Source organism: Melospiza melodia, unplaced genomic scaffold (assembly GCF_035770615.1).
Source record: "Melospiza melodia melodia isolate bMelMel2 unplaced genomic scaffold, bMelMel2.pri scaffold_37, whole genome shotgun sequence".
In the NCBI taxonomy this organism is placed as follows: Eukaryota; Metazoa; Chordata; class Aves; order Passeriformes; family Passerellidae; genus Melospiza; species Melospiza melodia.
The window spans coordinates 1,871,011-1,894,703 of NW_026948690.1; the positions used below are offsets into that span (position 1 = coordinate 1,871,011).

Here is a 23,693-nt window from a genome sequence, read left to right on the forward strand (position 1 = left end):
TAATGAATCCCTTGAGAGCTTTGCACTGACACTCGGTAGGGCTCATTAATACTTTGAGAAACTTAGGGTTTTAAGGTACTTTATGGATTTAAGAATACTTTTAGGTACCTTTAAGGTTTTTCCTTCCCACACTGAGTCTCTGAGAGGTTTTTGTGCCATCTCGGCCTCCCATTCTCTCCTCCAAGCAGTCCATGAGGAGCCTGTGCTGGGTATCTTCCCCCTTTATGTTTTACAACAAAGATGGAACTGAAAGAATTTTGTAAGACTTTCTAAAATCATCCATACAAACATGGGACAGTTAACAATACAACAACAACCACTAAGAGAATTAATCATCCTGTTTTAGCTTGACATCATCCAACCCTTTAGTCCCTTGGATTGGAAGAGCTTATTGACCCAGTCTTTGTTTTCCACTTGAAGCTTCTGGAACCCTTCCTGCAGTACCTGAATTCTTTTGTGGATTGACTCGCTGTGGCTGGAGAGGTTCATGCAACACATCCCTCAGAGTCTACACAGCCATGCCCATGTGCCCAGAGTAAAATCTCTATCGCTGTTCTGCAAGGTGGCATGTCTGATGGTCTCTATGTCTGAGAGCAGGCCACTCAGTGTGAGGGAGGTAGCATTGGTTTGCTTACTTAACAGGCATTCAAGATTGTCTAATTGTCCTAAAGCTTTAGCTGCAGCCACCCAAGCTAGTCCAAATTGGGGGTGCTACCATCCAACACCTGGATTAAAGCTTGCAAAGCCATCTCTTTGATATCATCCAATACTTCTCTGGGGATACCTGCTGCTTGATCATCTAGTAAGCTGTGCTGTCCTTCTCCAGCTAGATGGTTGATTGTCAATTCTGCCCTTGCCTCGTTATTAGCATAGTCTGCTATTATTGATTTAGTAAACACTTCCATCCCCCTTCCCACAGGGTGTATTCTGTAGGTGACAACAACATGGTCATAATATTTTAAATCATAGGGAGTTAAGATTTGTGCTGTAAACATGGCCCTCATTAGGCCATTAAAAGAAGGAAAGTCCCTCCTATGGTCTTTAGCTGCCCTATATAGCTCCTTGATTTCCCCATAAACCAATGGCTGATACCTGGGATTCTGCCCCCTTCTTTCATAACATACGGGGCAATGAGGAATTTCGAGACTATTTGCCTGTCTTCTTCTTTTCCGAGGGATCTTCTGGGGTTGAGGGGTGAGGTGGCTCTGTGGAATCCAATCTGTCTTCTGGGAAGGAAGAATAACTTGGAGCAGAAACATTTGGGTTAGAAATAGTGTGACGGTTGGGCTTAGTATCTTTGACCATGGGGGTTATATTGTTGCCAGAGGGTGAGGCAAAGGGCACTGCCATTTTGTCAGGTGTTGGGGAGGAAGGGCCTTGATTTAGGATGGTGGACTTCCAGGGTGGAGTTCTGGAGGCATGGCCCAGGGTGAAGATGGAACGGTTGACAGTGGGGCATGACCTGCATTTGTGGGCGTGGAGTCTGGAGGTTCGTTCAGGGCAGAAGAAAAGGTTGTGGGAGCAGGAAGTGGAGGAGCCAAGATGGAGGGAGGATGGTTGGGCTTCCAAGCCACATTCGGGCTCCTTCCATCTTAACTCTCCCGGGCATGATGCTCCAAGACAGCATGGCCATTGCCATCTTGGACCAATGTGGAAGATCTGAGAAAGACAGGTTTGAGGGGAGGTCCTGAGTTAGGAGTGACCAACGGATTGAGTTTTCAACACACTGCTTGCTGGTGAAGGGTCTCAAAGATGGTGTGGAAGATGGGGAGCATGAGGGGTGCAATGGCGTCCCTTTTGATCAAAAGGTTGTACAACTTAACTCCCACTGACTCCCAAAATTCAGTGGCATGAATTTTGCCAGCAGAGGTGGGGGGAAAATATGTAATGATCCATCTCATTATTGATTTTATTTGAAAATCTTTGAAAATATTATGTCATGATCAGTGAGAATTAAAGCATCCATATATGCTTCTTTCTACTTTGGACATCTGGCTGCCCATTTTTCTCTTTCTCTGCCCTATGGGTAAGAGCCACCAGAACACACCAAATCAATTATGGGACGTGGGTGCATATTGTAAAAACACAGTGGCAAAATGGGCAATAAATATCTTGCATTTCCCCAAACCCACCTGCAATCCTATGCAGGTAAAACTGTTGCTGTTGCTGCAGATCCTGGCCAAGGTTCCTTGAAGCAATGATGAATCTGCCGGGCAGCACAATCCAGACTTCCGGGAAGCATTGGCCTATTCATCAGCTAACCCCAGCTGACATGACTGACACAGGGAGCCCTGAACATCAGGGTTACTTTTCGGGCACCAAATGTCACAGTGAAGGTGGCTGCAATAAACCTCTCTGGTTCCCTGGCTTCAGGGTGAGGGTGGCAAAAATGAAAAGGAGTGGGTTTGATAGAGTTGCCCAAAAAGAACTTTAATAACAGGGTGAAAAACAATAAACATGGAGAAGTCAAGCACAGTACGAGGGGCAGGATCTCAAGACCTGAGACAAAGGGGAAGCAACAACATAGACACTTGGGGCTAGAAAACTAGAACAATAACCATATGGAAGAAACAAGTAGCCAATAAACCAATAGGGGAATAGAACTTGGACAACTTAGCATAACAACACTAAAGGCTTATGGGGGAACTCTCAAGCTCATCCTAAATTAAACAAATGATTCTTAGATAGAACCTCACTCCCAGTTCTTCCGGGGTAAAATCTGACTCACTCTGAGTTACAGCTGGGCTAACTCCCACATAGCTGATTTGCACTGGCCTCTTGGGACCATGCAGCCCAGCAGAGCCACAATGATGTCCTTGGTTCCATGAAGCTCTACAGTATCACAATGGTCCCTTGGATCCATGGTGCTCTTCGATGTCACAATGGCCCCTTCGTTTCACAAGGCTCCCAAATGTCACATTGGTCTCCATAGGAAGGAAACCATGGAGCCCCATGTTTCAGGAGCTGATGAACGGCAGCCAGGAGAGGTCAAGGCAAGCCTGACCTTTCTGTCCTGGCAGATTTGTTCTGAGCAACCCGTGGATATTCACAATTACGAATGTGGAATCCTAATTTCATACATTTGTGCCTGGAGAATAATGATTTTTTTCCATACAAGGAAAAGCACAGAGCCCTTTCCAGTGTTTTCAAAACAGGTGATTGCTGGCACTCAGGAGTTAAAGACCAGCCAGACCTGTCTGTCCTGGCAGCTTTTGTCTGGCAGCAATCTTTGGATACACACAAATTTGGAGGTGGAATCCAAATTTTGGCCAAGGATACCAGGAAAAGATGGACAGTTCTTTTCCATAAAAAGGAAAGCCCCGAGCCCGAGTGTTTTAGGGGTGGATGAGAGTGGCCTTCCATATTCCAAGGTCAGCCAGACCTGTCAGGTGGGAGACCAAGGCAGCCAGACCTATTTTGTGTTCCCTTGTTTCCACAGGGCCCAGCAGTATCACAATGGCTCCTTCCTTCCATGAGGCAAAGTGCCACAATGGTTCTCTGGCCTCCATGATGCCCTCAGGTGTCATAATTGCTCCTTGGTTACACAAGTACTTAATGGTTACAAAAGGATCTTAATAGTCTCCATGGTTCCACAAGGCCCCACACTATCCTAATGGTCCTTGGGTTCCATGAAGCCCCTCTGTGTCAACATGGTCCCTGGATTCCCTTGAGGCCCAGTAGTGCAACAATAATTCCCTTGTTTCCACAACTTCCCATAGTGTCACAATGACTCCTTCCTTCCATGAGGCCCTGCGGGGTTACAATGGCCCTTTGGCTCCATGAGGCCCTGAAATGCAGCAATGGCCTCTTGGTTCCATAAAGCCCTGCTGCTTCACACTGGTCTTTTGGTACCATGCCACCCAACAGAGCCACAATGATATCCTTGGTTCCACGAGGCTCCACAGTGTCACAATGGTCCCTTGGTTCCATGAGACCCCACAGTGTCACAATGATCCCTTGGATCCATGGTGTTCTACAGTGTCACTACGATGCCCTGCATTTCACAAGGCTCCAAAGTGTCCAAATGGTCTCCATGGTTCCTCAAACTCCACAGTGTCACAGAAGCCCCTTGGATCCATGGTACCCTGCAGGGTCACAATGTTCCCCTTGGTTCCACAAGTTCCTACAGTGTAACAGGTTCCACAAGGGCCTGCAGTGTCACCATGGCCCGTTGGTTCCACAATCCTCTGCAGTGTCACAATGGTGTCCAAAGGAAGGAAACAACTGAGCCCCAGTGGTGCAGGGGCAGATTAGAGGCATTCATCAGAGGCCGAGTCTAGCCAGACTTGACTGTTCAAGCAGATTTGTTCTGGGAGTAACCCTTGGATATACGGAATTTTAGATGCAGAATCCCACTTTTGGCCATGGGTGCCTAGACAAGAAAGACAATTCTTTCCCACAGAAATAAAAGCACAGAGCCCCAGTGGGTCATGGTCAGATGGGAAGTGGCCCTTGATATGTCAAATTCAGGGTTACCTGTCAGACAGCACCCAGGAGGCCAAACCAGGCAGACCTGTTCCATGTTCCATTGACTTCATGGGTCCTAACACTGTCACAATGGTCTCCTTGATTCCATGAGGTCTGGCAATGTCACAATGGTTTCTTGGTTTCAGGAGCCCCAAGAGAGCCACAAGGGTCCATTGGCCCCATGCAGCCCTGCTGTGAAACAATGGCTCCTTTTATTTATGAGTCCCACAGTTTCATCATGGACCCTTCCTTCCATAGGGCCCCTGACTTGCACAACAGTACCCTTGATTCTTTGAGGTTCTGTAGTGTCACTGTGGTGTCCTTGGACCTGCATTGTCACAAGTGACCTATGGTTCCATGAGGTTCCATTGTGTCACTGTGGTTGCTGTCAGAGGCTGGATGAGATCGATGTCCTGAGACACCTTGGGATTCTCAGAATTCCCGTGTGGGGCCAGGGCAGGGTCAGGCCTTGGTTTGTGGCGGGATAGAGCCCCACCCCCCGCCCTGGCCTGACAGACCTGTCAATCACAGAGCAAATGCTGTGCTCTCCCCACTCTGATTGGCTGAGCTGTCAATCAATCACACACTCGTATCTGGTGCTACCCTGTCTCTGATTGGACAAGCAACTGGCAGTCCCACCCCAGGGGTGGGCCCATGAGGGCCCAGGGGGTTAAAAGCCAGAGCACGAGGCCAGCCCATGGTCTGGATCCTGTCTTTTCCTGGGGTTTCTCTGTTAGAGATGCTGGAACCCCAGTAGCTGGTACCTATGTGCGTGTCTTTCTGTTGTTCTCTATTTCTTCTCCTTCTAATCCTACTTACCTGGAAAATTTTTTGGTAACTTCACATGTTAAGGGCTAAAGGTTTTTAGGTTAAATGTGTCGGAATCCAGGGCACAAGGAATATTTCTCTGTCTGCTCTGAGGCATTCTGACCCCCAGAGAAACACTGCCTTTCACCTTTGCCTGTGGAAAGGACTTCCAAGACTTTGGATTAGATTAGAATTTACAAAAGTGTAAAATAAATAATAGATAACAGTATAGTATGTCACTTGGGTGAGAAATTCCGGTTTTGGGATTTTTAGTATGGTGTAGATAGGAAGCAAGATGGAGGAAATGGGGTGTAGTCCCTGTCTTCTTCTTCATCTACTCCATTTTCTACAGTGTTGGTGGAAGAGAGGGATTCGTCAAGGAAAGCACAGTGCAGAGATTATGTGGACAGTCAAGGGATGAGTTATTGGTAGATAACTCGAAATAACATATGTTTTAAGAGTTACTTGTATGAAACAACTTTAAAAGACCTTGAAACCGTACATTTTGGGGCAATTTTGGGGTTCTTTTCCAGCGTGCTGAGGCTGATGTGGACAGCAATGCAAAACTTTACATAAGCTAACAATAAAGAGGAAGATGAAGACTGAAAAAGTCCTGTGCATCTGCTTTTACCTGGCACAGAATTGCTGCTGGAGGGTTTCCCCTGCCCAGAAAGGGCCAACATAAAACAAACATCAATAACAAGTACCCTAAAAATATTTGTAATAAGTTATCTTTTTTCCGTAAAGTTGTTTACTGAATGGTGTTGTCTTAATTGGCCAATCATGTGAAATGTGTTGATTGAAGGGCCAATGAGGTACACCTGTAGCAAACCAAGGTATAAAAGAAGAGGATTGAAAAATTGGGTGGCTTTTAGCCCTTGGCCTTCTGATCTGAGTCTGTGTCATCTCTGATTCAACAGTCACATTTGGGGATCTGTGGGGGCTATTGGGGATCCTTTCTGCACCTCGTGACCCAACAGGAGCTTCTCAAGTAAACATTGCCTGAAGCTCCCACTGTGCCCATGACAGGAACACCTGTGAGTGTCTTGGACATCCCAGTTCTTTGGCAGCCTGGGGACTCCTGGGATGTCACCATGGAGCCTCCATGAGTGCCTGTGACAGATCAGTGCCTTTGCAGCCCAAGGTCCCCTGGGATGTCACCATGGAATGGCTGTGACTGCCTCTGACCACACCGCCCTTTACCATGCCAGAAACTGCTGGGAGGTATCCATGGAGCCCCTGTCTCTGCCTGTGACATTCCAGCTCTTGAACAGCCTGGAGACTCTTAGAAAGTCCCCATGGAACTGCTCTGAGGGCCTGTGACAAATCTGATCCTTAGCAGGCAACCATCACCAGCCCCTGTTGCTAAGGTCAGTTTCCATGGCAACCATCCCCAGCCCCCTGTTGCTATGGTCAGTCCCTCGGCAGCTCCATGGAGACTCCATGCCGGGGTGGTTTCCACAGACACCAGCTCAGGCCTTCAGCCAGATCCTTTTGCCATGGCAACCATTGGCAGCCCCATCCCCAGGCTCATGGGATCCCAAAACCACAGAATTGGCTGAGCTGGGAGGGACCCATCAGGATCCTCCAGTCCAACTGCTGGCCCTGCACAGGACACCCCAACAATGCCAGCCTGGGCCTGGCAGCGCTGTCCAAACGCTGCTGGAGCTCAGAGAGCCCTGGAGCTGGGACCCTTCCCTGGGGAGCCTGGGCAGGGTCCCAGCAGCCTCTGGGCAAAAACTTTTTCCTGACATCCAACCGGAGCCTGCCCTGACTCAGCTGCAGCCGTTCCCTCCACTCCTGTCCCTGGGCATCAGAGAGAAGAGGTTCCACCAGGCCCAGCCAGGGACCCTGGTGGCCAGAGCAACAGCCTTGGGAGCAGGTGCTCCCAAGGCTGTTGCTATGGCCACCAGAGCTGGGACCAGCTGGGATGCTCGGTTTCCATGGGCCGGGGTGCAGGAATGGGATTCCCCAATTTCCTGCTCTTGCTAAAACCACGCTGCCCTCGCTGCCCTCCCACCTCCCATGGAAAGCACAAAGGCAAAGATCCTGGGCTGGGATAAGAAGAATTTATTGGGAACAGCAACGAGATAAGGAACAAACGGAACAGAAAAAATATTGACAACAGAAGGGATAATTAAAACTGTTTACAGGGAAAACTACAACACAACTTCCTGGCTCTTCCCAACAACATGTGTCCCCCACCTGGAAAGGACACCCTTCTCCTCAGGGAGAGTCCCTTTCCTGCCCCTGGCAATGACTTGAGGTGAGAGTGAATGCTATGACACGGCCATGGCCAGACCCTCATGTTCTTCAGTTCCACACCATTTCATTGACAGGGGAAGGAAGAGGGACAAGGGTCTTCCCAGCGTGGATCACAGGGAACATGGATCACCCAGACTCTTCCCAACATGGTTTTCTCATGGGGGATGAAGCTGGAGCAGTGCACAAAGCTCCTCATGCAGCTGAGGCATTTGCAGGGCTTCCTTTATCGGTGCCTCCGTTGATGTCTGATCAAGTCAGAGCTGCTGGTGAACCTCTTCCCACATGTGGCACACTGTTAGGGCCTCTCCCCAGTGTGGATGCGTAGGTGGGTGACAAGGTGGGAGTTTTGCTTGAAGCCCTTCCCACACTGAAGGCAGCGGTAGGGCTTCTCCTCTGTGTGAATCTTCTGGTGCTGGAGGAGACTGGAGCTGGTCTGAAACCTCTTCTAACACTGGGGACACTCGTAGGGCCTGTCCCCAGTGTGGATGTGTTGGTGACTGATGAGGGCGGATCTGTAGCTGAAGCCCTTCCCACACTCCCCACACTCATAGGCCCATTCCCTGGTATGGATCATCTGGTGGCTGATCAGGGTACTGCTCTGCCTGAAGCTCTTCCCACACTCCAAGCAATTGTGGGGCTTCTCCCCATCATCAAGCTGCTCATGGACCACGGGCTCTGAGCGCTGGCTGAAGCTCTGTCCACCTTCCTTCCTCAGGATGGGTCTTTCCTCCTCAGAGCACCCTGGGCTGGGTTTGCAGACCCTCTTCCTGTGGAATCTCTGGGGATTTTCCTACCCGTTGGATTTTTGTGCCCGGGAGTCACTCCAAAAAGCCTCTTCTATGAGGTTCTGCTGCGGGGATTTTTGCTCCCTTGTCTCCATCCTCAGCTCCCTCTCTGGGGGAGGAAGGACAAGGAGAGGATGGGATTTGCCTCCATGCCAGAGGAAAGGGGAAGGAGATGCCACCAGTGCATCCCCAGCAGGATGGCGTTGACCCCGGGTTTGTCCTGCAACCAGGGGCAGTGCTGGGCTGGGAGATGGAGCAGGAGAGAGGGGGAAAGGGGCACTGACTTCCTCCTCACCTGCCTGGGTATCCCAGGGCATGTTCTTTTTCCTTGCAGCCTCCTCTTCCAACTGGCAGTAGTTTGGGAATGGGAAATCCAGTTTTGGGAGGAAAATAACAAATGAGCATGTTTTTTGTACTGGTTTGAAGGCAAACCTGGGAAGGGGTCTAAACAAGAATTGCAATTCAATAACAAAATGAAGATCAAGGCAATGATACAGAAAAACTGCCTTAAACTGACAGAGTCCAGATATAACCTGACACCCTGATGTCAGGGTGGTTGCAGCAGTCCTATTAAATGGTGGCTGCAGTCCTGTTAGAGTTATGAACGTGATTCTGTCCAAGCAGTGATCCTGTAGAAGGGTCTGGTCTTCCTCTGGAGGTCCAGTGGTGGTTATGGAGCTCTTGTCCTCTGGGAATCCAATAGGCAAGCTGCTCCTGGTGTTGCAAACCTCAGCTTATATCCAGGTAGGAATGCTTGGATCCTCCCCCTGGGCGGAGCATCCTACAATGAGATGATGAAATTTTATCAGTCTTGCAGTCACACACAATAGCCCATTCACTGAAGATATCTCAAGGGGATTGAAAACATGCATTTCGTTACATCTTGCATTGCAACCTGAAACAGTGGGGTAATCCCTGCTCAGGGGATGAACACCACCCCCCCTTACCCAAACTGGCTCAGGTGTAAAACTCCCCCCCCAGGAAGGCGACACACACACACACAGGGGACAATGTCACACTTGCCCTGCTCCAAGGGAGGCCTCTGTCCCTTTCACTCCCTTGTTGTCCCCCCTTTTCTCTTTCTTTCCATCTCTCTCTCTACCTCACATTTACTGTTCAATAAATTCCACTTTGGATTTGGTCTCGTTAGCACTTTTACTGGGGCAGAGGCATCTCTTCAACAATCTTCTTGACCAGATGGCAACATTATTTTGGCGCAGTGAGTACAGGACACTGTTGTCTGACCCCAAGTGCCTTTGACAACAGCATGGTTCCCTCCTCTGAGGAGGTTGTGGTTCTCTCTGGAGGAACTCTTGGAAACTTGGACGCAGCTTCCTCTGAGCAACTTATGGGAGAACTGATGAGGAAAATGGTTGTTGTGGGCCCGGAAGGTAATGAAAATATTTTGTTGTCTTTCCTTGAAAAGTTTGTTAAAATCACTGGAGGAAAGGGTGCAAATGTTACCAGCCAGACTGACAAGGTTCATTCACTCCAAGGTGAGGAAAACAAGGCTGCTAAAAGTCCTACAGGAAGCCCAGCTCAAGTATGTAGATTCTTGAATATCTCCTGAATTCCCAAGCTTGGGTTCTTTGCCAAATGTGAGAATCAATATTTTCTTCATCCCTGGCTCCTTTGTGACAGCTACTAACAGCTTCCCCTTCCTTTTAATAACCTGTATTGGGCCCAATTTCCACTTTTCTTTTATTAGAACCTGCCAGCAGCTGAGCTGGAGATGTGCAGGAACCAATGAAACTTGGAATTGCCACAGAATTGCTTCTATTGTTGGTTTATTAATTTTTGGGGTTTGTTTGTGTTTTCATCACATGTGACTTGTGGGAAATCAAATATTCATCAAAGTATTTTATGCAAAGTTGGATTTCTTCGACGTTTATTTTGTCCAGTATTGAGTGGATGCTCAAAGGGTCTCTGTGCCTCTCGCTGTGTGGGATGCTTGGGAGGGGCTTGGGAGAGTTTTCCCTGTCCCTGTCACCCCAGGCCATTTCCCAGTGGGTCTCCATCATTCTCACCCCAGGGAATGCTTGAGGGTCTCCCTCCCTCTCACCCTGTGCCAGGGGGTGCTCGGGGCAGTCTCTGTCTCTCTCAGCACAGGGGATGCTCGGGGGTCTCTGTCCCCTCGCCCTGGGGGATGCTCAGGGGGTCTCCATCCCTCTGGCCTCAGGCAATGCCTGTGCAGGGCTGGGGACCAGGGGCTCTGTGTCCCTCTCACCGCTGAGGGTGCTCGGGGCTGGGGGGGCTCTCCGACCTTCTCACACCTGGGGAGGCTGGGGGGGTCTCTGTCCCTCTCAGCCCTGCTGTGACCCCACCCAAACATCATCGGGCTCAGAGGGACAGAGACACCCCCAAACCCCCAGAAGGGCTGAACCTGGGATTTGGTTTGGGGCTGAGGATTTAGGAAGGGGCTACAATTGGGGCTGGGGTTGGATTTGGGGCTGAGATTTGGATTTGAGCAGGGTCCTGCTTAGGGATTCTGAGAGGTTTTAGGGTCCCAAGGTCCCCCTCTCCCCAGCCTCCCCTCAATCCAGCCACTTGGCGTTCCCCCATCTTTCCACCACCCTGTCCTGGTTTAGGGCAAATTCGGTTGAAAACCTCCAAAAGGAGTTTCCTCTAGAATGCAGATTCAGCAGCCCCACCTTCAGCCAGTTTGGAAAAATATTTCCTTAGAGAAAAGTGGAAAAATCCTGTTATTTTACAGGCAAAGCATTCACCAGCACAAAAATTGAACAATATTAAGCAAGAAAGCCTCCTGCTGCTCCAAAATAGATGAAAAACTCTGAAAGTCCCTCCTTGAGTTGTACCTCTGCGCACTCAGTGTCTTATCAGTGTCTTATCAGTCTATTATCAGTCTATTATCAGTCCCTCCTGCACTGGAAATGCCACAGCCCAGGCCCAGCCAGGTGGGCCACAGGTGCGAGCTGCTGGTGGTGTTCTGGTTGTTCAGTCCAGAGCAGGTTTAAACAGCTCCAAAGAAAAAGAAAAACCACAGTCCAGGGAACTTCTCTGCCTCAGCGAGCTAAAAACTAACTAAAAGCAAAGGAGAGCTCTGTCCTGCTAGTCTGTCTGTCTGTCAGCAGACAACTGATGCCTCAGGTTTTAAGTTTTTGTGTTCTGCTTTGATGTGCAGCTTTAGCTTCATATTAAGTGTTACTGGGATCTTTTCTCAGGGTGGTAAAAAGAAAACAATCCTATTCCAGACGGAGACTTAAGGATAATCTCTTCAAACTTCAGGCCCAAAGCATAAACAACATGAAAAGAGGAGAGTGGGCAAGCAAGCAAGGAGGATGAAACTTCATAATTTGAAGCTATTAATGGGGCAGTTAACTCCTATACGCAAATGGATTAAAACTTATAAAAATGTGAGATCTCATGACCAAGCCCTCTTTTCCTCTCATCTTGGAGCCATCCAGGCTGAACCACAGCTGTGGCTCCAGTACTGCCAGGGTGTGGCCTTTAAAGGCATTTCAGTAAAAATCCACTTTGATCCTCTTAGCGTTGTCTGGCCTCTGTTCCAGCTCCTTAAGGCATCACAACAGTCCAGGAACCAGAATGTAGAGGAGTGAGTGCAGTATCTGAAAACAAGCTGCAGCTTTTTCCTCCTCCCCTTTGCTTTCAGAACCAGCATTAAAGGTGCAGAACTCATTTCTGGGCTAAACAGACTGACGGGGTACGAGCTTCATGAAGTCACCCCAGGACACGCCCCTGTCAGGGTCAGGGGGTCCTGTCCCCACCTCATCTCCGGGCTGCCGGGGGTCCCTCTGCTCCGGTATCGCCCCTTCCCCTCTCCCCGCCCCGGGGGTCCCCCGTTCCACAGCCCCTGCTCTCACAGAGATCCCCAAAACCAATGTCCCGCCCCGTCGGTACCGGGCCATCCCCACGTGGACCCCCCGGGACCCTCCCGAGGGGCGATCGTGGCTCCTCTGCCCCCGAAAAAGCTCCTCTTAGGGAGCCCGGAGATATCCGGGGCTTGAGTCTGGGATCTGCTGGCTATCAATACTCTCAAAAAAAATCCTCCCGCAGACCCCTGGCTGGAGTTATTTAGGAATTTAGCTACTTGAGCTGAGCTCCTTGCAGGACTTACAGCAGCCCCTTGTTCCTCACCATGGGTGAATGAACATTGTCAGTCTTGCTGGTATCATTTGCTCCCTTTCCTCCAGTGATTTTAACAAACTTTTCACAGAAAGACAACAAAATATTTTCTTTACACTGGCCACCCACAACAGCCATTTTCCTCATCAGTTCTCCCATAAGTTCCCCAGGAAGAAGGAGAGACTGCATCCAAGTTCAAAGAGTTCTTCCAGGAAGAACCAAAACCTCCTCAGGGGAGGGAACCATGATGTTGTCAAAGGCACTTGGAGTCAGTGAGTGCCCTGAACTCACTGTGCCAAAGTAATGTCGCAATCTGGTTAAGAGAATTGTTAGAGAGATGCCTCTGCTGCCACAAAGGTGCTAACGAGACCAAATCCAGAGTGGATTTTATTGAATGGTAAACGTGAGCTAGAGAGAGAGATGGAAAGAAAGAGAAAAGAGGGAACAGCAAGGGAGTGACAGGGACAGAGACCTCCCCTGAAGCAGGGTAAGTGTGACATTGTCCCCTGTGTGTGTGTGTGGCCTTCCCGAGGTGGGGGTTTTACAGCTGAGCCAGTTTGGGTAAGGGGGGTGGTGTTCACCCCCTGAGCAGGGATTACCCCACTGCTTCAGGTTGCCATGCAAGATGTAACCAAATTCATGTTTTCAATCCCCACCTTCAGCAACTGTTATAAACAGGTGGGGCAGTGTTCTTTATCTCTTCCATGACTCACTCCTGGTGATGCCCTCCAGGGGAGATATCTTCTGTGAATGGGCCATTGAGTGTCACTGCAGGACTGATAAAATTCCATCATCCCATTGTGGGAGGCTCCACCCAGGGGGAGGATCCAAGCATTCCTACCTGGATATAAGCTGAGGCTTGCTACACCAGGAGCAGCTTACCTGCTGGATTCCCAGAGGACAAAAGCTCCATAACCACCACTGGACCTCCAGAGAAAGACCAGACCCTTCTACAGGATCACTGCTCTGACAGAATCGCGTTCATCACTCCAACAGGACTGCACCCACCATTTAATGGGACGGCTGCCAACACCCTGACTCACAGGGTGTCAGGTTATATCCTGACTCTGTCAGTTTAAGGCAGTGTTTCTGTATCATTGCCTTGATCTTCATTTTCCTAGATAATTGTAATTCTGGCTTAGATTCTGCCCCTGGTTTGCGTTTAAACCAGTAAGGAAGACCATGTGTTCACCCCTTGTTTTCTTCCCTAACCAGGATTTCCCATTCCCAAACCTTGATTGGATGGAGGAGGAGGCTGCGAGGAAGAGGAAGGAGCCCTGGGATACCCAGGCAGGAGAGGAGGAAGTCAGAGCCCCTTTCCCCCTCTCTTCTGCTCCATCTCCCAGCCCAGCACAGCCCCTGGTTGCAGGACAACCCCAGTGCCAATGCCACCCTTACCGGGATGCACTGGGGGAATCTCCTTCCCTTTCCCTCAGGCATGGAGGCAAATCCTATCATGTCCTTGTCCTTCCTACCCCAAGACAAAAAGTTGAGGATGGAGACCAGGGAGGAAAAATCTCCTTGGCAGAAACTCATGGAAGAGGCTGTTTTGAGTGACTCCATAGTGCAGAATTCTAATGGGGAGGAAAATCCCCAGAGATCCCACAGGAGGAGGGGCTGCAAACCCATCCCAGGGTGCTCTGAGGAGGAAAGACCCACCCCGAGCCAGGAAGGTGGACAGAGCTTCAGCCAGAGCTCAGAGCTGGTGGTCCATGAACAGCTTCATGATGGGGAGAAGCCCCACAAGTGTTTGGAGTGTGGGAAGAGCTTCAGGCAGAGCAGCACCCTGATCAGCCACCAGATGATCCACACCAAGGAATAGCCCTATGAGTGTGGGGAATGTGGGAAGGGCTTCAGCTGCAGCTCTGCCCTCATCAGGCACCAACACATCCACACTGGGGAGAGGCCCTATGAGTGTCCTGAGTGTGGGAAGAGGTTTCCCACACAACAGCTCCCATCTGCTCCGGCACCAGCAGATTCACTAAAAGGAGAGGCCCTTCCTCTGCCCCAACTACGGGAAGGGCTTCAAGCGCAGCTCCAACCTTGTTAGGCACCAGCGCATCCACACAGGGGAGAGGCCCTACGAGTGTCCCCAGTGTGGGAAGAGCTTCTCCAGCAGCTCTCACTTGACCAGACACCAAAAGAGGCACCGGTAAAGTAAGCCCTGCCAATGCCCCAACTGCAGGAGGAGCTTTGTGCCCTGCTCCAGCTTCAACCCCCATGGAGGACCCACATTAAGCAGAGCCCTGGTGATCCATGTTCCCCGTGATACATGCCAGGAAAACACTTGTACCTTTTCCTGCCCCTGCCAATGGACATGATGTGGCTCTGAAGAACCACATGAGGATCTCGGCATGGCCATGTCATTACATTCTCTCCCACCTCAGGACACTGCCAGGGGCAGGAAAGGGACTCTCTTTCTCTCTCTCCCTTGAGGAGAAGGGTGTCCTTTCCAGGCAGTGGGAAATTGTGGCCGGGAAGAGACAGTCAGTGTGTTGTAGTTTTCCCTTTATTTTATTCCTTCTGTTACCAGTATTGTTTCTGTTCTTGTTTGTTCCTTATCTTGCTGCTGTTCCAAATAAATTGTTCTTATACCAGCCTGGGATCTTTCCCTTTTGTTCTTTCCACAAGAGGTGGGAGGCCAGCAGGGCAGCACGGTTTTAGTGGGAGCAGGAAATTCAGGAATCCCATTCCTGAAGAGCAGTCCATGGAAGCTGAACATCCCAGCCCTGGTGTCCCAGCCCTGGTGGCCATGGCAACAGCCTTGGGAGTGGGTCCCTGGCTGGGGCTGTGGGAAACTCTTTCCTCTGGTGCCCAGGGACAGGAGTGGAGGGAACGGCTGCAGCTGAGTCGGGGCAGGCTCAGGTTGGATGTCAGGGAAAGGTTTTTTGCCCAGAGGCTGCTGGGGCCCAGCCCAGGCTCCCCAGGGAAGGGTCCCAGCTCCAGGGCTCTCTGAGCTCCAGCAGTGTTTGGACAGCGCTGCCAGGCCCAGGCTGGCATTGTTGGGGTGTCCTGGGCAGGGCCAGCAGTTGGACTGGAGGATCCTGATGGGTCCCTCCCAGCTCAGCCAATTCCGTGGTTCTGGGATCCCATGAGCCTGGGGATGGGGCTGCCAATGGTTGCCATGGCAACGGGCTGTGGCTGCAGGCCTGAGCTGGTGTCCATGGCAACCACCCCTGGCATGGGGTCTCCATGGAGCTGCCAAGGGACTGAGCATAGCAACAGGGAGCTGGTGATGGTTGCCATGGAAACTGACCATAGCAACAGGGTCCTGGCGATGGTTTCCTGCTAAGGATCAGATTTGTCACAGGCCCTCAGAGGGGTTCCATGGGGACTTTCTAAGAGTCTCCAGGCTGTTCCACAGCTTGAATGTCACAGGCACAGACAGGGGCTCCATGGAGACCTCCCAGGGCTTTCTGGGGATTGTAAAGAGCCCTGTGGTCAGAGGCAGTCACAGCCATTCCATGGTGACATCCAAGGGCACCTTGGTCTGCAAAGGCACCGATCTGTCACAGACACTCACGGGGGCTCTACGGTGACATCCCAGGAGTCCCCAGGCTGCCAAAGAGCCAGGATGTCCCAGACACTCACATGGTTCCTGTCATGGGCGCAGTGAGACCTTCAGGCAAAATCTATTAGGGAAACTCCTGTTGGGTCATAACATGCAGAAAGGATTCCCAATAGCCCCCATAGATGCCCAAACGTCACCATTGAATCAGAGATGACACAGACTCAGATCAGAAGGCTAAGGGCTAAAAGCCACCTGTTTTTCAATCCTCTTCTTTTATACCTTGGTTTGCTACAGGTGGACCTCACTGGTCCTTTAATCAACACATTTCACATGATTGGCCAATTAAGACAACATCCTTCAGTAAACAACATTATGGAAAAAACAATCTTTTATAAATATTGTCAAGGTGCCAGTTATTGATGTTTGTTTTACATTCGGCCTTTGTGGGCGCTCTCTGGATGTGGGAAACCCTCCTGTAGCAATTCTGTGCCAGGTAAAAGGAGATGCACAGGACTTTTTTGGTCTTCAGCTTCTTGTGTATTGTTATCTTCTCTAAAGTTTTGCATGCTGTGCATACCAGGCTAAGCATGCTGGATAAACACCTCAAAATGGCTCTAAAATGTACGGTTTCAAGGTCTTTTAAAGTTGTCTCACTTATTAACTCTTAAAATGTATATTATTTCTACTTATCTACCAATTACTCATCCCTTGACTGTCCACATAACCTCTACACTGTGCTTTCCTCGACCAATGACCCTGTGCCACCAACACTGCAGAACATGGAGTAGATGAAGAAGATGAAAGGGACTACATCCAAATTCCTCCATCTTGCTTCCTATCTACATCATATTAAAAATCCCAACACCTAAATTTCTCACCCAAGGCACATGCTATACTACCCTCTAATCTATTTTAGACTTTGATAAATTCTAACCTGTCTCAAAGTCCTGGAAGTCCTCTCCATGGGGGACGGTTAAAGGCAGCGTTTCTCTGGGGGTCAGGACCCCTTTAGAGCAGACAGAGAAATATTCCCTGTGCCCTGGATTCCCACACATTTAACCTAAAACCCTTTAATCCTTGACATGTGAAGTTACCCCAAAATGCTCCAGGTAAGTAGGATTAGAAGGAGAAGAAATAGAGAACAACAGAAAGACAGAAGATCCATAGAAAGAGACGCACATAGGTACCAACTGCTGGGGTTCCAGCATCACCAACAGAGAAACCCCAGGAGAAGGCAGGATCCAGATCATGGGCTGGCCTCGGGCTCTGGCTTTTAACCCCCTGCTCCTTCATGGGCCCACCCCTGGGGTGGGAATGCCAGTTGCTTGTCCAATCAGAGCCATGGTAGGCACCAGCGGCTGGTGTGTGATTGATTGACAGCTCAGCCAATCAGAACTATGTTAGCACTGCCCGTACTGTGTGACTGACAGCTCTGCCAGGCCAGGGCTGGGGGTGGGGTTCTGTCCCACCACAAACCAAGGCCTGACCCGGCCCTGGCCCCACATGGGCATTCCGAGCATCCCAAGGTGTCTCGGGACATCGATCTCATCCAGCCTCTGACAGCAACCACGATGACAGTACAGAATCTCATGGAATCAAGGGTCAGTTGTGACCTCATGGTGCCTCATGGAATCAAGGAGACCATTGTGGAACTCAGGGGCAGTACGGCTGCAAGGGTCAAAAATTAAACACTGGGGTCCATAGAAAGAAGGAACCATTGTGACACAGCGAGGCCGCATGGAGCCAAGGGAACCCTGTGACTCTGTTGGGGCTCATGAAACCAAGAAGCCATTGTGACATTGCAAGACTTCATGGAATCAAGGAGAATACTGTGACAGTGTGGGGACCCATGAAATCAAGGAACCATGGAACAGGTCTGCCTGCTTTGACCTCCTGGGGGCTGTTTGACAGGTCCCACTGAATTTGACATGTCAAGGGCCACTTCTCATCTGACTGTGAAGCACTGGGGCTCTGTGCTTTCCTTCCTATGGAAAAGAGCTCTCTTTCTTGTCTAGGCTTCTATGCCTGAAATTAGGATTGCACCTCTTAAATTCACTATATGCAAGGGTTTCTCCCAAACAAAATCTGCCAATACAGTCAAGTGTGGCAAGACTTGGCCTCTGGTGACTGCCTCTCATCTGCCCCGGTGCTCGGTGGTTTCCTTCCTATGGAGACCATTGTGACAATGTGGGGGGTTGTGGAGCCAAAGGGCATTGTTACACTGTAGGAACTTGTGGAACCAAGGGAATCATTGTGGCACTGTGAGTACCATGGATCCAAGGGGCCATTATGACACTGTGGAGTCTTGAGGAACTATGGGGGCCATTGTGACACTTTGAGGTCTACTGAAATACAGGAAACATTGTGACACTGCAGAGTACCAGGGATCCAAGGGACCATTGTGACACTGTGGAGCATCATGGAACCTAGGACATCACTGTGGTTCTGTTGGGCTGCATGGTCCCAAGGGGCCAATGTGAACCCACGGGGCTTTGTGGAACCAAGAGGCAATTGTACTATTTCAGGGCCTCATGGAGCCAAAGGGTCATTGTGGTCCTGCAGGGCACCGTGGATCCGTGGAGAAAATTGTGGTAATGCAAGGCCCCATGGGATCATGGAGACCATTGTGACCCTGCAGGGCCTCATGGAGGGAAGGGGCCATTGTGACACTATGGGAAGTTGTGGAACCAAGGGGATCATTGTGGTACCACTGGAGCTCATGGAACCAAGGGGCCATGGTGACCAAGAGGAGCTTCATGGAACCAATAGATAATTATGATAGCCTGGGCTTTTGGAACCATGGAGACCATTTAGATCCTTAAAGACTTGTGTAACCAAGGGGCCATTATGACACCAGAGGGCATCATGGAAGCAAGAGAACCATTGTGACACTGCAGGGCCCTGCGGAACCAAGGGAACATGAAATAGGTGTGGCTGCCTTGGACTCCCAGGGTTCACCTGACAGGTCTGGCCGACCTTGGAATGTGGAAGGCCACTCCCATCTGCCCCTGAAACACTGGGGCTCTGGGCTTTCCTTTGTATAGAAAAGAACTGTCCATCTTTTCCAGGTATCCATGGCCAAAACTTGGATTCCACCTCCAAATTTCTGTGTATCCAAGGAATACTGCCAGACAAAAGTTGCCAGGACAGAGAGGTCTGGCTGGTCTTTGATTCCTGAGTGCCAGCACTTACCTGTTTTGCAAACACTGGAAAGGGCTCTGTGCTTTTCTTTTTATGGAAGAAAAACATCCGTCTTCTCCAGGCACAAATGTCTGAAATTAGGATTCCACATTCATAATTTTGAATATCCAAGGGTTGGTCCAAGCAAACATGCCAGGACAGACAGGTCAGGCTTGCCTTGGCCTCTGGTGGTTGCCATGCATCAGCTTCTGAAACATGGGGCTCCGTGGCTTTCTTCCTATGGAGTCCAATGTGACATTTGGGAGCCTTGTGAAATGAAGGGGCCATTGTGACACTGCAGAGCACCATGGATCCAAGGGACATCATTGTGGCTCTGTTGGGCTGCATGGTCCCAAGGGACCATTGCAAATCAGCAATGTGAGAATTAGCCCAGCTGTAACTCAGAGTCAGCCAGATTTTACCCCGGAAGAACTGGGCGTGAGTTTCAAGTCCTAGGAGTCATTCAAAGAACAAATTAAAATCAATCATGAGGTGGATCATTAACAATTTTCCAGATGCCTCTGCTGATGAAATCCATACCACTGAATTTTGCGACTCAGTGGGAGTTGATCTGTATAATTTTTGATCAAAAGGGACCCCATTGCACTCTGCGTGCTCCCCATCTTCCATACCACACTTGACCAGCAAGCAGTGTGTTGAAAACTCAATCTGTTGGTAACTCCTAACTCGGGAACTCCCCTCAAACCTGCCTTTCTCAAACCTTTAATGATGGTCCAAGATGGCAATGGCCATGCTGTCTTGGAGCATCATGCCCTGGAGACTCAAGACAGAACGAGCCAAAATATGGCTCAGGAGCCTGACCACCCTCCCTCCATCTTGGCCCCTCCACTTCCTGCTACCACAACTTTCGCCTCTGCCCTGAAAAAAGCTCCAGACTCCAACCACACAACTACAGGTCCTGCCCTCACTGTCAATTATTCCCTCTCCACACTGGACCATGCCTCCAGTTAAGGAAGGAGACTGGCACATAGCCTCAAAATTCCTCATTGCCCTGTTATGTTATGAAAACAGGGGGCAGAATCCCAGGTATCAGCTACTGGTTTGCAGGGAAATCAAGGATCTTTGTATCTAAAGACCATAGGAAGGACTTACCTTGCTTTAATGACCTAATGAGGGCCATGTTTACAGCATATGTCTCAACCTCATATGATTTAAAATATATTATGTTGTTGTCACCTACAGAATACACCCGGTGGGAAGAGGGGTGGAAGTGTTTATTATGCTAATAGCAATGACTATGCTAATAATGAAGCAAGGGCGGAATTGACAATCAACTATCTAGCTGGAGAATGACAACACAGCCTACCAGATGATCAAGCAGTAGGTATCGCCAGAGAAGTATTGAATGATATCAAAGAGATGGCTTTGAAAGCTTTAATACAGGTATCAGATGGTAGCACCCCCAATTTGAAATACTTTGGGTGGCTGCAGCTAAAGCTCTAGGACAATCAGACAATCCTGGGTGCCTGTTAAGTAAGCAAACCAATGCTACCTACCTCACAATGAGTGGCCTGATCTCAGACATAGAGACCATCAGACATGGCACCGTGCAGAACAGCGATAGAGTTTTAACTCTGGGCATATGGGCATGGCTGTGTAGACTCTGAGGGCATGTGTTGCATGAACCTCTCCATCCACAGCGAGTCAATCCACAAAAGAATTCAGGTACTGCAGGAAGGGTTCCAGAAGCTTCAAGTGGAAAACAAAGACTGGGTCAATAAGCTCTTCCAATCCAAGGGACTAAAGGGTTGGATGATGTCAAGCTAAAACAGGATGATTAATTCTCTTAGTGGTTGTTGTTGTATTGTTAACTGTCCCATGTTTGTATGGATGATTTTAGAAAGTCTTACAAAATTCTTTCAGTTCCATCTTTGTTATAAAACAGAAAGGGAGAAGATACCCAACACAGGCTCCTCATGGGCACCTTGGACAAGAGAATTGGAGGCCAGGATGGCACAAAAACCTCTCAGACACTAAATTTTGGAAGGAAATTCCTTAAAAGTACCTAAAAGTATTCTTAAATCCATAAAGTACCTTAAAAACCTTGAGTATCTCAAAGTATTAATGAGCCCTTCTAAGTTTCAGTACAAAGCTCTCCAGGGACTCATTAAAGCAGATAATTGGGGCCATGATTGCACAAACCTCTCACACAGTGTGTATCAAAAGGGAAACACCAAGTACCTTAAAATAAGTGAAGTACCCTGCAGTATTAATGAGCCCCACTGAGTGTTGTTACTGAGAAAGCCTCTCCAGGGAGTAATTACCGCAGAAAATTGGAGGCCATGATTGCACAAAGCTCTCAGAGATTCCAAGGCAAAAGCACAACCCAAAGTCCTTTGAAAAACTCTATGAGCATGAAGGAGCCCCCAGGGCCATTCCTGAGCGAGGCTCCCCAGGGACTCCTTCCAGCAGATCCTTGAGGCCACTGGGATGTGGGCTAGGGGGGGATGCTGAGGGCAGGACAAGGGGCTGACAGTGCCCAGCCTGGCTGGTGCTGTTCCAGGAGGCCCCAGGGCCTCAGGACAAGGTGTCTCCTCACAGCCCTTGGTGGCACAGACACTGCTGTGCCCCAGGGCACCTAGACTTTGCTTCTCTTTGTCCCCACCTGTCATCACTGCCTCCAGTTCTCTGCTCTGCCTGGGGCCTGGGGACACTTTCTCAGTCGTGTCCCTCAGTGGGACCCATTAAATGTCCAAGAAAGTTTGGAGTTGGATTCTGACTTGGAGTTCTGGAGAGGTTTCCTCAGCTCCCTCTCAGGGACTGATGTTCAGGGCCTGAGCACAAAGCCCCAGAGGCTCATTAAAGTCCTTGTGCTGTATCTGTGCTGCTGAGCTGGGCTGGGCTGCTGGCACAGAGGCAGCTCCTGATAACCAAGAAGAACTTCAAAAGCACATTTCTCTTGATGAGCAGCTTTTCTGCCAGCCCAGCAGGGCTGGGGCACTGCCTGCAGCCACCCCGGGCACAACACAGAGGCACAGAGAGCTTCAATCAGTCAGGGCTTGGAAGGTGCTGAGAAGTGCCTGGGGCAGAATCACTGCCAGCCCTTGGCACAGGAACCTCTGGCTGCAGGACAATGCAGCTGCAGCTCCTGGAGCCATCTCCTAAAGCTGGAACATTCTAATGCCTACAGACCCTGTGAGTACATTCTCTGATTGTCTCTTGTGCAGAGCAGCCAGGGGTGCCCAGGGCTGTTCTGCAGAGCAGGGTCCTGCAGCCCAGGGCACTGTGCTGTTGCAGGGACTCTGCTGCCTGCCAGGGGCAGCTCTCAGCCAGCCCTGGCAGCTGCTCCCAGCACTGGGGAACAAGGTCTGGGTGGGAGGAGACAGCTGGTCAGGCTTGGAAGTGTTCTCCTTGTGTGGGGAGGATGCTGCATTGTTCAGGACTGCTTCCAGGATGGCATTTAATGTCAGAACAAAGAGATTATACAGGGAGCACAGCAAGGCAGGGGCTGCATGAAAGGGAATTTCCTGCTTTTTGAATATACTGTTCTGGGTTGCCTGGATAGGAAAGTGCACGTAGATATTCATCTCTCAGTTCAGGTTGAGAAAAAAACCCCAAAAAAACCCCCAAAATTCATAAACCAGGCAGTGACTGAAATCCTTGCAGGGCCCCTTAGAGGCAGCATTAGTGTTGCTTTCCCAGTATCCTCAGGGTTCCTGAGATGTTGCCATCAGAGCCTGCAGAGCCAGAGCTGCCCCTGGGCAGTGCCAGAGCTGGGAGGGGTCTGCAGGGCAGAGCTGAGCCCCCAGGGCTGGGCTTGGCTCTGGCAGCACTGGCAGGGCCCAGCCCTGGGCACAGGGAAGCAGCTGCTGGCAGGGACAGCTCCAGGCAGCAGAGCCCTGGGCAGACAGTGGGGGGAAAGTGCCCCCAGGCTGTGCTGGGATATTTAAAGTCCTCTCCAAACCCAACTATTCCATGATTACTTTTTTACAGATCCCCGTGCCAAGGCACAGCAAATATCCAACAGCAGCTCCATCAGGCACTTCCTCCTGCTGGCATTGGCAGACACGCGGCAGCTGCAGCTCCTGCACTTCTGCCTCTTGCTGGGCATCTCCCTGGCTGCCCTCCTGGCCAACGGCCTCATCATCAGCACCGTAGCCTGCGGCCACCACCTGCACACGCCCATGTTCTTCTTCCTGCTCAACCTGGCCCTCAGCGACCTGGGCTCCATCTGCACCACTGTCCCCAAAGCCATGCACAATTCTCTCTGGGACACCAGAGACATCTCCTACTCAGGATGTGCTGTACAGCTGTTTTTCTGTCTCTTCTTCATCTCAGCAGAGCTTTCCCTCCTGACCGTCATGTGCTACGACCGCTACGTGTCCATCTGCAAACCCCTGCACTACGGGACCCTCCTGGGCAGCAGAGCTTGTGCCCACATGGCAGCAGCTGCCTGGGCCAGTGCCTTTCTCTATTCACTGCTGCACACAGCCAATACATTTTCCCTGCCCCTGTGCCATGGCAACGCCCTGGGCCAGTTCATCTGTGAAATCCCATAGATCCTCAAGCTCTCCTGCTCAAAATCCTACCTCAGGGAACTTGGGCTCATTGCT

General features: G+C 50.2%; 1 pseudogene; it reads right to left on the reverse strand.

Moving 5' to 3' along the window:
* Nucleotides 1-23,693, reverse strand: part of LOC134434454 (zinc finger protein 391-like) — a 113,453-nt pseudogene that overhangs the window by 31,615 nt on the left and 58,145 nt on the right.